This window comes from Onychostruthus taczanowskii, unplaced genomic scaffold (genome assembly GCF_017590055.1).
Source record: "Onychostruthus taczanowskii isolate IOZ18803 unplaced genomic scaffold, ASM1759005v1 scaffold43, whole genome shotgun sequence".
NCBI lineage: Eukaryota > Metazoa > Chordata > Aves > Passeriformes > Passeridae > Onychostruthus > Onychostruthus taczanowskii.
Window position 1 is genome coordinate 5,014,985 of NW_024501792.1, and position 11,621 is coordinate 5,026,605.

Below are 11,621 nucleotides of genomic sequence, written 5' to 3' on the forward strand. Positions count from 1 at the left end.
AACAGGGAAGGACTCCCCTAGCAGCAGGGATCTCAGACCCATCTCCACATCCCTTGGGCAGCGTTGCATTGGAAGCTTTCCTTGCTGTCAGTGCTGGAGTAGGAAAGCTGCTAAGCTGTAAGGAAATAGGGAATGTCTGAAAATGAGGAATTCCAGATGAAATTTGTAATATTATGTCAAAGGAATAAAAAAAGGAGAGGAAATAAGAAAAACCTGATACAATGAATGCTTGGGTCATGTATTTTTGTGGATTAGCTGTGCCACAGAGGAGCCCATGCACCCTAAGAACTCCATTCCCTGCAAGCCAGCGAACATTTGTACAGCACATGATGTGGGACCATGGCTGAAGCCAAGTTCCCTGGGATAATATCCACCCTGGGGTAGATTGGGCCACTTCCAGTGTCAACAGCTAGAGGATTAAGCATTTATCTCTGCAGAAGAGGATAATTAATACCAGATCACACTCGGGGCTGTGCTGGAGCTGAGCTTGTGCCCGAGCATGGTTTCGCCGCCCGCCGTGGGCAGTGGGAGGATGTTCTGGGGCTGCAGGCATTGCCTTGGCCTCCTGGAATGGCACTGGGATGCCACCAGGCTTCCCAAATGGAGCTGAGGGTGAGCTCTCCCATCGTGGCCACGTGAGGTGGGTGTTAATTTTTCATCCTTATCAGGAAGACTGCTCCATCCAGCCAAGAGTTGGGAGGAATGCAGTCAGGGTGCTGTGATTTGCCATCTTCTGGGTTTCAATGGAAAATCCAGGTTTTGGTGCTCCTGGCTTTGTTGAAATAAATGAATACCATTATCCTGGCCACAGTCCAGGTCAGGTAATTATATTCTTCCTACCTTAATGCCACTGCAGCCCCTGTCTCTGCTGGATATGCTATACTCTCTAATTCCTGTCTGGAACTTGCTTATTATGTTACAAAGTTGGTTTTTTTCCCCCTCTCAGTAGAATTTGTGCACAGAGCACCAGCCAGGCCCCAGCATTGTGCTGAGCTGCTAAAACAGGGAAAAGCTGCTTTAGACATTTATTTGACTGTGCCTGATGTTCTCCTGGAGCATCTCTCCTGGTTGTAAGGCTGTGGAGCTGGGAAGGTGGGTAACGTGGAAGATGAGAGAACTTGTTACAGGCCTGGTTAATTCAGTGCCTGCTGGAAACCTGCTTTTCTCCTCTGCCAGTTCCTGAGGCTGGTGAGTGTTTGTGGGAGAAACTCGGGACTCGTGGGTGTCTTACCTTCCTCTCCTGTCATCAAAGATTTTGGGAGACTAAAGTATGTCCATGATGAGGGAAAAGTCCTCCTGCCTTCAAGAACATTTGCCATGTCCAGACCTTGCTGATCAGGCAGAGCAGCCTTGGTTTGAGGTCCAGCCCTGAGAGCCTCTATGTCCTGCAATACCTGAGCTGGTTTGGAGTGCCTGCTTTCCCTGCTGAGCACAGCTCCTTGTCTGTGTTGATGGCTCCTTGGCCTTTACATCTCCTGCAACTAATGCATTGATTTGTTTTCTTGGGTTTGTTTTTTTTTTTCCCCCCTTTTGAAAAGTACTTAAAGTCCCCTTCTTTCCTTACCCTTTCAGTCCCACTCTTCCTCTCCCAGCCCTGCTGACGGGTGAAAGGGTTGCTCAAGCAGTACTTGAGGACAGCATCCCGCAATTCCACGCACTTCCTTCCTGTTCCCAGGCCCCTCCACTCCACCCCGGCCCTCGAGGACAAGGAGGGTTTGAGGGACAGCAGGGGTGAGGATCAAAGCCCCTAAAGCACTGTTTAAAACACAGAGTGCCCACTGCTCCTCTGGAGTGGCGCATCTGGCAGAGCCTCATTAACCTTCTGCTTCCCCCTCCTACTCCTTTGCCCCTGAAAATCAACAAAGCCAAACATAACAAGTTGCCTGGCCTGGAGCAGCCTGAAGTGTGTGTGCTTAGTGTGAAAAAGCAAAGCCAAGCCATTGGCCAGAGCCCCTTTTCTGTGCAGGCCACTTCACATTTATTACACTCCGAGCCGGAGCTCTTTAAGCCCCGATGCTCTTTAGAGTTGAGCTCTTTAACTTTCTCCCTTCCTCCCTTGCAGGCTTCATTCTCCCCTTGTTCCGCTCCTTCCGCTCCCTCCCTTCCCTTTTGTCCTGTGAGAACGAGTCTTTTAATCCCCTTGTACTGCAGATTAAAGCTGCTACAGCCTCCCCAAGCTGACATTTTCTCAGAGAGGCTCACAGCCAGAGCTTTATGAGAGCTCTCTGTCTGTCTGCTGCTGCCTTTCTTCTCGCCACACTAACCTCCCTCCCTGACCTTTCCCTGAGCAGGGAAAGGCTGTGGAGGGCACTCCCATGTAGGCACTGCCTGGGCTCAGCAGGGCTCGGGGTGCAGGAAATTAAGACCCATGGAAATTAAGAAGTAAATAAAGAGAGAAAGAAAAGATGATGGGAATTAAGAGAGAGAACCAAAGCAACATTCGGTGTGTTTGGAAACCAAATGCTGGGCTGGGGTCTGAGTTTGGGAGTCAGCCTGGCTTTATGAGGAGCCAGGCCATTAACCTGGGACTCATTTCCAGAGCTCACCTTCCAGCACCTAAGGGAGCTTCCAAGAAGGCTGAAGAAGGACTTTCCACAAAGACATGCAGGGACAGGATAAGGGAGAATGGCCTTAAGCTGAAGGATAGATTAAATATTGGGAAGAAATTCCTCCCTATGAGGGTGGGGAGGCCCTGGCACAGGGTGCCCAGAGCAGCTGTGGCTGCCCCTGGATCCCTGGCAGTGCCCAAGGCCAGGCTGGACAGGGCTGGGAGCAGCCTGGGACAGTGGATGGTGTCCCTGCCCATGGCAGAGACAAGATGAGCTCTAATGTCCCTTCCAATCTAAACCATTCTGGGATTTTTTTTTTTTTTTTTTTTTTTAGTAGGAGACTGGGGTTACCCAAAACCCAGAGTTCAATTTGCATTTGTTCCAAGAATAACTCAATAACTCAATAACTCTGTACCTGTGGACTCAAGACACCCACAGGTACAGAGGTAGCTGCTGTTTGTGAGCTTACAGGGAATGTTCCTGGGGGCTCTGTCCATGACAGCAGATCTCTTACTGTTTGTCCTCAAATAAATGACTGTACTCACCTCTGGGACTGCAGAGTGGATTGATGTGCTGGTCCTTGTCCTGTGCACATCCTAAAACCACAAAGGATCACGGTAGCTTGCCTAGAAGTGCGTGTTCTAATGGCAGAAACATCTTCCCTTGAGGTTTCTGTCTTTGTGTTTTTTTTTTTTTTTTTTTTTTTTTTTTTTTCAGGAGGCTGGGGTTACCCAAAACCCAGAGTTCAATTTGCATTTGTTCGAAGAATAATGGACTCGAGGTAGTTGCTGTTTGTGAGCTTACAGGGAATGTTCCTGGGGGCTCTGTCCATGACAGCAGATCTCTTACTGTTTGTCCTCAAATAAATGACTGTACTCACCTCTGGGACTGCAGAGTGGATTGATGTGCTGGTCCTTGTCCTGTGCACATCCTAAAACCACAAAGGATCACGGTAGCTTGCCTAGAAGTGCGTGTTCTAATGGCAGAAACATCTTCCCTTGAGGTTTCTGTCTTGTCGTCAGCTCTGCCACTGCTAAGTGTCCTACAGGTGTCCCAGAGTTGTTGCCAAGGCACCAAGCAAGGTGAAAATCTGCTCCTGAGATGCATTTCCCAGAGAAATGGTGTAGAGTGGCCCCAGGCAGGTCCCCTTTCAGGTTTGTGTCCATAGATGAGGAGGCATTAGGGAAGGAGAGAGGTATCTAACAGACTTTTTGAGCAGGGAGGGGACAGGTTGGGTTCTCTCAGAGTTCCTGCATGGACTTGGCCTGGTTAATCTGAGCCATCGTTTCACCCAGGTGTAAAATGGGGTTTTTACCTGACCCAGAGCTGTGCAAACACCCCAACACTGCCATGCTGTGGGTGCTGAGCTGCCCCACCTGGCCTGAACTGGGGAAAATCACACAATACCTGTGACAAGTGAGTACATAAAGGTCAAGTTTGCTTCTGGGAGAATTCACCTGCATCCATTGACACCTGGATCCTGTTTTGCCTCCCTTGTAAAACTATGGAAGAGGTTTTACAGTGACTTGTGTGAGCCATTGAGAAATTTGATAAGATCCACATTTATCCCTGAAAGAATTTCCTACCAAGGTCCTTGACATAGAAACCAAGAAAGAAAGAAGAATAAATCAGAGAAACTTGCAACTGCCTGTCCCAATGAGCGCTTTGTTTGTCTTTCCTGACCAATTAGTAAACTGAAGGGTTTTGTAAGAATGTATAAAAAGCATGCATGCTAGAATAAAAACAGGTTTGAAGCCTTCTGAAAATGGAGTGTGTTGCTTTGTGATCGTCTCAGCTATGACACAAAAGAACAGAGATTTATCTGTGAGAGCAGAGTCTCCACACGTCTGGGCTTAGGAGATGCTTGAAGAGTTGAGTCCACCAGCTTTTGCTAAAATAGATGGTGACCACATATAAATAATAGATCAGAGAGATGTGGATTCCCATCCCCAGAAGATCAAGACCAGGCTGGACAGAGCTTGGAGCAAGCTGGGATAGTGGAAGTGTCCCTGCCCATCCTCCCCTTGGCAGGGGCTGGAACTGGATGGCCTTTGAGGGGCCTTCCAACCCAAGTCATTCTGGGATCCTGCCAGCTTTCCTGTGTGTGAGGGTCTGTAGTGACACAGAGTGCTCAGGCAGGTGCAAAGGAGAGATGCTTTATTGCAAAAACCAGGCCTTTTTACACAGTTAGCCCATTATCAGTTACAAAGTTTTAAATCATAACAAACATAATTCAACAACCACCATACACCACAAATGGCTATATAACTTGTTTTTCTACCTCCAATGCTGAGTCAGTTTCCCACAGTCCTCTTCTACTTAGCTGAAGTAGCAGGCCTGAGCCATGATTTTACAAGGGTAACAAGGCCCTTATTTTATAAGGCTTTACCAATATGTGACATTTTCCCATCCCAACTGGTGCTGTCAGGCCAGCTTGTGGCACTTTGTGCTCTTCCATCCCGTGCCTGAGCAAATGCAGAGGCTTCTAGGGGCAGCAGCAACACTGCTTTCAAAGGCACTAATAAAATAAATGCAACTTTCCCTTTTTGGGAACTCATTTCAGGGCAGAAGCCTCCCAGCAGCCCAGCTTGCTGATAATGAAATCAAACCAGGAGCTTGCCCCTGGAGGGTCCGGACGTGTGAACCAGTGCCATGTCGAATCCGTATGAATCCTCCTCCAGGAGCCCCCAGCCCTGTAATTACTGCTTTTCTAGCAAGCAGCCTTTTCTTTCTCTTTGTGTGGGCCCTCTCCCGCCTCCCTGTCCCTCGGTGAGCACATAATAAGAGGATATTTGTAATGAAAATCGCCGGGCAGCAGCGGAGAACAAAGCGGGGGCACTGGGTGGGGATATTGGAGGCGCAGGGCTCCCACCTGGGGCAGCGCGGTGGGCACGGCGGGCTGGGCAGCTCTGATTAACCTCCCTCCATCTGCACAGAGGCCTGGGAGCCACGCTGGGCCCTGTTCCATGGCTACCCCAGCTCGCTCCCAAGCGTGCAGCCTGATGAAGGGACAGTCTCCCCAGCAACTGTAATGGGTTTTTGCACCGTGCCCTCTAATCTGAGGTAGAAATGTCACCGCCGTCACACCCCAGGCTGGCAGCTCCCAGCCCCGGCCGTGCTGCTGAGCACATATCCAGCTTCAACCTTCTGGTTGCTGGGGTGAAAGGGCCTCTTCATCTCCACGGGGAGAGGCAGATGAATCCCTGGCTCCAACAAGGAACCTGCTTTTTTTTTTTATGCCCCACTCCCACCCCCGCCCCCCCATCTGCTTCAAGGACTCTTTATTATGTCTTTTAATTCCTGGCTGCGAGTGGGAGGGAGAAATAAGGCAAGGGGGGAAAAGCCCTCACAGTGGGGAGAGGCCCCAGTCAGCAGTGTGTGAAAAGAGAAGGCAGCATGGGGATTAAAAACATCAGCTTCATGGGAAGTGATTGATATTTAATAGCCTCACTTGATTGCTGTGAGGCTGAGACATGCACAGCGCCCCAAGGGCAGCTATGAGTCCTTGGAGAAACCCACTGGACTTGCACTGGAAGGAGGAGAATTCCACTCACCTGGGCTAGTGGAAGGTGTCCCTGCCCATGGCAGGGATTTTGGAACGAGATCATCTTTTAGGTCCCCTGCAACCCAAACCCTTCTGGGGTTCTGTGATAAGTGATGCCATTTCTGGGTGTCTCAGGTGCCACAGTACAGGATGGGGTGAAAGAACAGATGGGGTGACACCAGGTCAGGTTGGCAGGTCAGGGGCTCATCCTCTCTGAGCCTGGCTGGCAGAGAGTGCAGGACACAAGTCCTGGCACAGCAAACAGAGCTGAGACCCCCTCCCTCCCATGGCCGAGAGCTCCTGTGTCTTGTTTACTGCAGAAATGCTGCTGCATGCCCTGTCTGTAAAGTATCCTCCAGTTTGCTCCTGTTTGCAGCCACCTTTAGAGCATTAGCTCTGGGTAATCTCCCCTCCTCAGCAGATGCTCTGGTGCTTATCTGCCTCCTGTACAGTCAGGGCCACAGGAGGTATTCATCTGTGTGACAGGAGAGTGCTCCTGCACCAGTAGGGATTTCAGCACGATTTTTATCTGATTAGGCCAACAAAAAGCCTTGGATTCCTCCCTCATCACTAGCATGCACGTGCTGCAAACACCAACACCAAACTGCATGCTGATTTCTCCCCCAGATTGCCTCCCTGCCCCTCTGGGTGCAGCCAAGAGAGGAAGTCACAGTTGGAACACTTAACTCTGACAGGATGGATTGCTTCTTGTGGCTCCTGTTACGACGAAGTGATGAAGACACTGGAGCTTTCCTGGCATGGCTGCTGGGTGGTTCCCAGCACTGCACTTCATCACTATCTTTGTTGTACCAAGGCTGCTCTGGGCTCCAGTGCTCCATCAAGACCATTAAGCTTTTCCTTTCATCCCTGCAAGTGAATTCCATAAACTGCTTTTCTGGCTGCCACCCTCAACACGCTTCTAAACACATCCTTGCATGCTCTGAGAGGCTTATCCCAGATTCACGGGCACCATCTGAAAATCCCCCTATCCTGTGAGGCAGGCACTCACAATGTTCTCTGGCAATATTCCTGCCAGCACCTGCCTGGAAAAGCAGGATGCATTCCTGTTCCTGCCTTTGCTCTTCCGTCTCGAGGAAAACAGCGTGCAGGGAACAAACAGCCACAATGCCCCACAATTCTTTTTTAAAGGCTGCTCTTGTCCCAGTGTGCTCCATCAACAAAAATAACCTGTTCCACCCTCCTCAGCAAGGTTCACCTGGAGCCCAAAAGCCTCTTTGGAATGGTGAGTACCAAAGTGCATCACAAAACAAGGCCTTGAAAATAACACTGATCTCTTTTTATCTCATTCCTTTCCACGCCAGGCTGACGATTCCCAAGCCAAGAATGTCACTAAGTTCTCATATTTCTCCTGGTCATTTCTGTCCTGAAACTGGAATGCAGCCACAAGCGGAAGGGGGATGGATACCCTCGTGTCAGAGATCCAGATTTGAGAGACATTATCTCATCCATAGTGGACAACAACAAGGCTGGCACGCCATCAGGCAGGATATTCCCTGGAAGGTTCAGTGCACGTGGCAAGGGACATGGCAAGGCTGAACTCCAGCGTGGAAAGGTCCTGGCAGCCTTGGAAAAGTGTCTCCATGGAGCTGGAGAGGAGCATAGGCCAGGAAGGCTGAGAACTGTTTGCTGAGAGAATCATTGAGATGAAACTGGGAATCATTGCTGCTGTTCCACAGCACAATGATGAGGAATGAAAAAGTCAGATTGGATGGAGGGAAGGACAGGAACAGGAGCTGCAGGACTGAAATCTCTGCAGGAGGAAACTGGAGAAGAGGAGGCTCTTGAGGGGACACCTCATGTCTCTCTACAGTCTGGAGAAGGCTGTAGAGAGAAATGAGGCTGCTCTTCTCCGGGCTCTCAGTCTGGAGAAGAGGAGGCTCAGGAGACACCTCATTTCTCTCTACAACTCCCTGACAGGAGGCTGTGGTGAGGTGCTGGTCAGGCTCTTCTGCCATGTCTCAAGTGAAAGGAGCAAACAGCCCGAAGTTGCATCAGGGGAGGTTCAGATATCTGAAAATAGTTTGGCTGAAAAATCAGTCAGGCATTGGAACAAGTTGCCCAGGAAGGTGGTGGTGTCTGGAGGTGGCACCTGGGGACATGGTTATGGGGTGATTAGGATGTTGCTGGGTTGGTGGTTGGACTTGATGATCTGGAAGGTCTCTTCCAGCTGTGATGGTTCTGTGAATTTATGCAAAAATCTGCATTTCTTTGCTGTGGCTTGAGAGGAAAATGATGTGGCTGAGTGTCATGGTTTGAGGCTGGCACAATGTCAGTGTCACCATGAAAATACATTTTCCCTAGTGGCTTCTGTGAGATGTGATCAGGAACAGAGCAAAGCAGGCTCCAATTTAGGAATAAAGGAAAAAAAACCCCACTTTATTAACTACAATATCTTAAAAGGAACAGACACAGACACAGAACTAAGAGTGAAAACCTCCAAAACCTCTTAACCTACGACACTGAGGGAGAGGAGCACACAACAGGGTCCCTGAAACACCTGGTGAGAGAGCAGCACTTGCAGTCCTTCTCTGGGGTGGCAAACACGGAACTAAAGCTACATCTAAAGCTCCTAATACCCTTTCAAAAGCTCCTTAGGCTGGTATTGTCCTTGAGAGCAAGTTCATCTCTTGTGCTTGGCAGCAGCTGTGTTTAGCCTGGAGTGCAGCACAAGCACTGGCAGATAAGGTGGCACCGGGAGGTTTTGCAATCTCTGAGCCCTCTGGGTCCTTCTGGGGGAAAACTTCAGAAGGTCCCGATTTCATCACGAGGCAAAATTAGAAAATGGTTGCAGTAAGGGAAGAAATCACATGGAAAAGAGGAGGAACAGCCTCATGCACTCATCATCCCCTCCAGCGCTGTCCCAAATCCCATTCAAGTGCCAGCTCTGATCCTGCAGGTGTGGAAGCCTGGCAGGCACTGGCAGCATTGCAACAGTGTGTTTGCAGGGAGCATCCTCCTGAAACAGCCTTAAACTGCCAAAAAACGTGTCACTTTAAGTTATGCTGCCTGTAAGATCTGTGATGCGGGCCCCAGCACTGCAGGGACAGGTGGGGACACCTCCCCTGCCTTTGAGCACCTCAAGAGGAACCAAAGCTCTTCCCATGTTTTTGGGAACAGATGAAGTGGGACCTGGGAGCTCCTAAACCTGTGTGTCGTGCTCCACAGGGGCATTCTGAGCTGTCAGCCCAGCCTTGCCCACGCCAAGGATAAACCTCTGACTGCACCTTACCCCCGTGTGGATGCTGGGTGCTGTGTGTGGACCTGGGGGTGACCATGCCGTGTCCTGCCATGCCCAGAGTGCTTTATCCGAAATTTTTCGTTCTGGGGAGCAGGCAAGCTGCAAAGCTGGGTTCACCCTCACGCCTGCTCCCAGCCCTCCAACTCACGGGATGGTGGGATGACAGAATTGTTTAAATTGGAAAGCACCTTAAAGCCCATCTCCTTCCATCCCCTGCCATAGGCAGGGACACCTTCCACCGCCCCAGGTGGCTCCAAGCCCCGTCCAGCCTGCTGCTGTGACCCGCTGGGTAGAGATCCACGAGAGGGAGCTTCGGGCTCGTCCCCAAACCTTCCCCAGCCCAGCAGAGTCACAAGATGGTGCTGTTGTCGCGGCCATGGCAGGGAGCGGGTCAGGCCCGGGGCAGCCCCGCCGCGCCAGCCAGCGCCCCGCAGCCCCGTGCGGGGCACAGCCCGCTCCTGCCCCGCAGCTTCCCCAGAGCGGAGCCCATCCCCAGCCCTCCTGCAGGGCACTCCCTGGGTTTGCTGCTCTGCCTGGTTTTCCTCAGGAGAAGCTGGTGGACCAGCGAGTGAAAGTAATGGACCTGTCACAAGTCCTAAACACATTCATATTTCTAACCCTAATAACCCTCTCTACCCCCATCTCATTCCCACTTTATCCGACAGCATCAGGAACACCCCCGCTATCATCATAAATACAGTTAAAACTTCATTCCTGATCAGTTTAATCCCCATAAAAATCCACGATCCAGAGGAGAGACGTGCCAGCGAGGGTGGCTTCACAGCCAGGCCAAGACAGGGCCCTGCCCTCGGGGTCAAGGGTCTGTGTCCCCGAGTTACAGCTTTATTGGGGGTAAAATCACTCCATGGAGCCACGAACCCCTCGGTAAGGGCTCCTGGGGATGGGGACATGGCGGGAAGGAAATACAGAGGGGGTGAGGGTGTCCCCATCCCCAGGGACCACCAGCTCTGCCAAGTGACAGGGATGTGGGTGTGGAGAGCCCTTGCTCACACCTCCCAAGGGGAAAGCTCCAGCCTGGCCTTGAGGAAAGATTTCCCATGAAAGATTCCCTGAAAGTGGTACATTCCCACGAGGGGTTTTGATTTCAGTGTATTGGCACTTTCCGGTGAGAACCCGCCCCGCTGGAAATTCCCAACCAGCAGAGAGGAGCTCCCGGGTGGATCAGGGTGGATCCTGCTGAATCCAGCACCAGGAGAATCTTGTGTCTGATAAAGGGGTGAAGGGCAGCCAGCTCTGCTCCCGGCCCAGGGAGCTGTGCAGCCCTGCAGCTGAACTGCTCTGCTCCCCGTGGGCTGCTCCTTGTTTTCCAGAGATTTTCCTTAGAAATTCCTCTTCCGTCAGGGTGATGCTGCTGGCAGTGCAGGCAGAGCAGCACAGAGCAGAGGCAGGAGCAGCTGGGGTCTGGAGGCACTGGGAGCAGCTGATGCCTCAGTGGGGGTCTAGAGATAAAGGGGGTCCATAAAATTGGAAATAATGGGAGAAACCAAGGTGAGCAAGTTAGATATTAACAAATTTAGGTATTAGGGGGAAGTTCTTTGTTGATGACGCACGTGTTGCCCAGAGAAGTTGTGGCTGTCCCATTTCTGGAGGTGTTCAAGGCCAGGTTTGGACAAGATCAGCTGCAGCCATTGGGCATTGAAGCCTAAGATGTGTCCAAGGCCAGGCTGGACAGGGCTTGGAGCACCCTGGGACAGTGGGAGATGTCCCTGCCCATGGCAGGGGGTGGCACTGGATGGGCTTTAAGGTCCCTTCCAACCCAAACCATGTTTACTCAGTGATTCTGTTTCCACATCCCCACCACTCTTTAGAACCATGGCTCAGCTCTGGAGGGAATTTCTAGGTGTGCTATGGAGGCAGCTCTTCTTTCTTTAACTTTGGGGTTCCTCCAGAGCAATGACAGGTTCTTGCACCCCCGAGGGACCTTTCTGAGAGACCATGGGACATTGCTGTGAGGGGGGCACTGAAACACCCTGGACTCACCTGGACAAATGACCTGGGCTGGTTTCTGGCAGTCCATGAGGAGTTGCTGAGGTGGGGCAGGCAAGGCAGGGTGTGTGCACACAGGGAAGGGGGCAGGCTGGCTGCTGGCCCTGGAAAAGACAGTGCCCTCCTAGGGCCTCTCTCCCTTTGTGAAAAACCAAAAGCTGGCCCTCTGCTCTTAAAAGTAGCCCAACATTTTGCTCTTGATGCTTCTTTTGACATCATCACTGGCTGCAGGGCAGGTGCTTACCTCAGGAGTCCTCTCAGG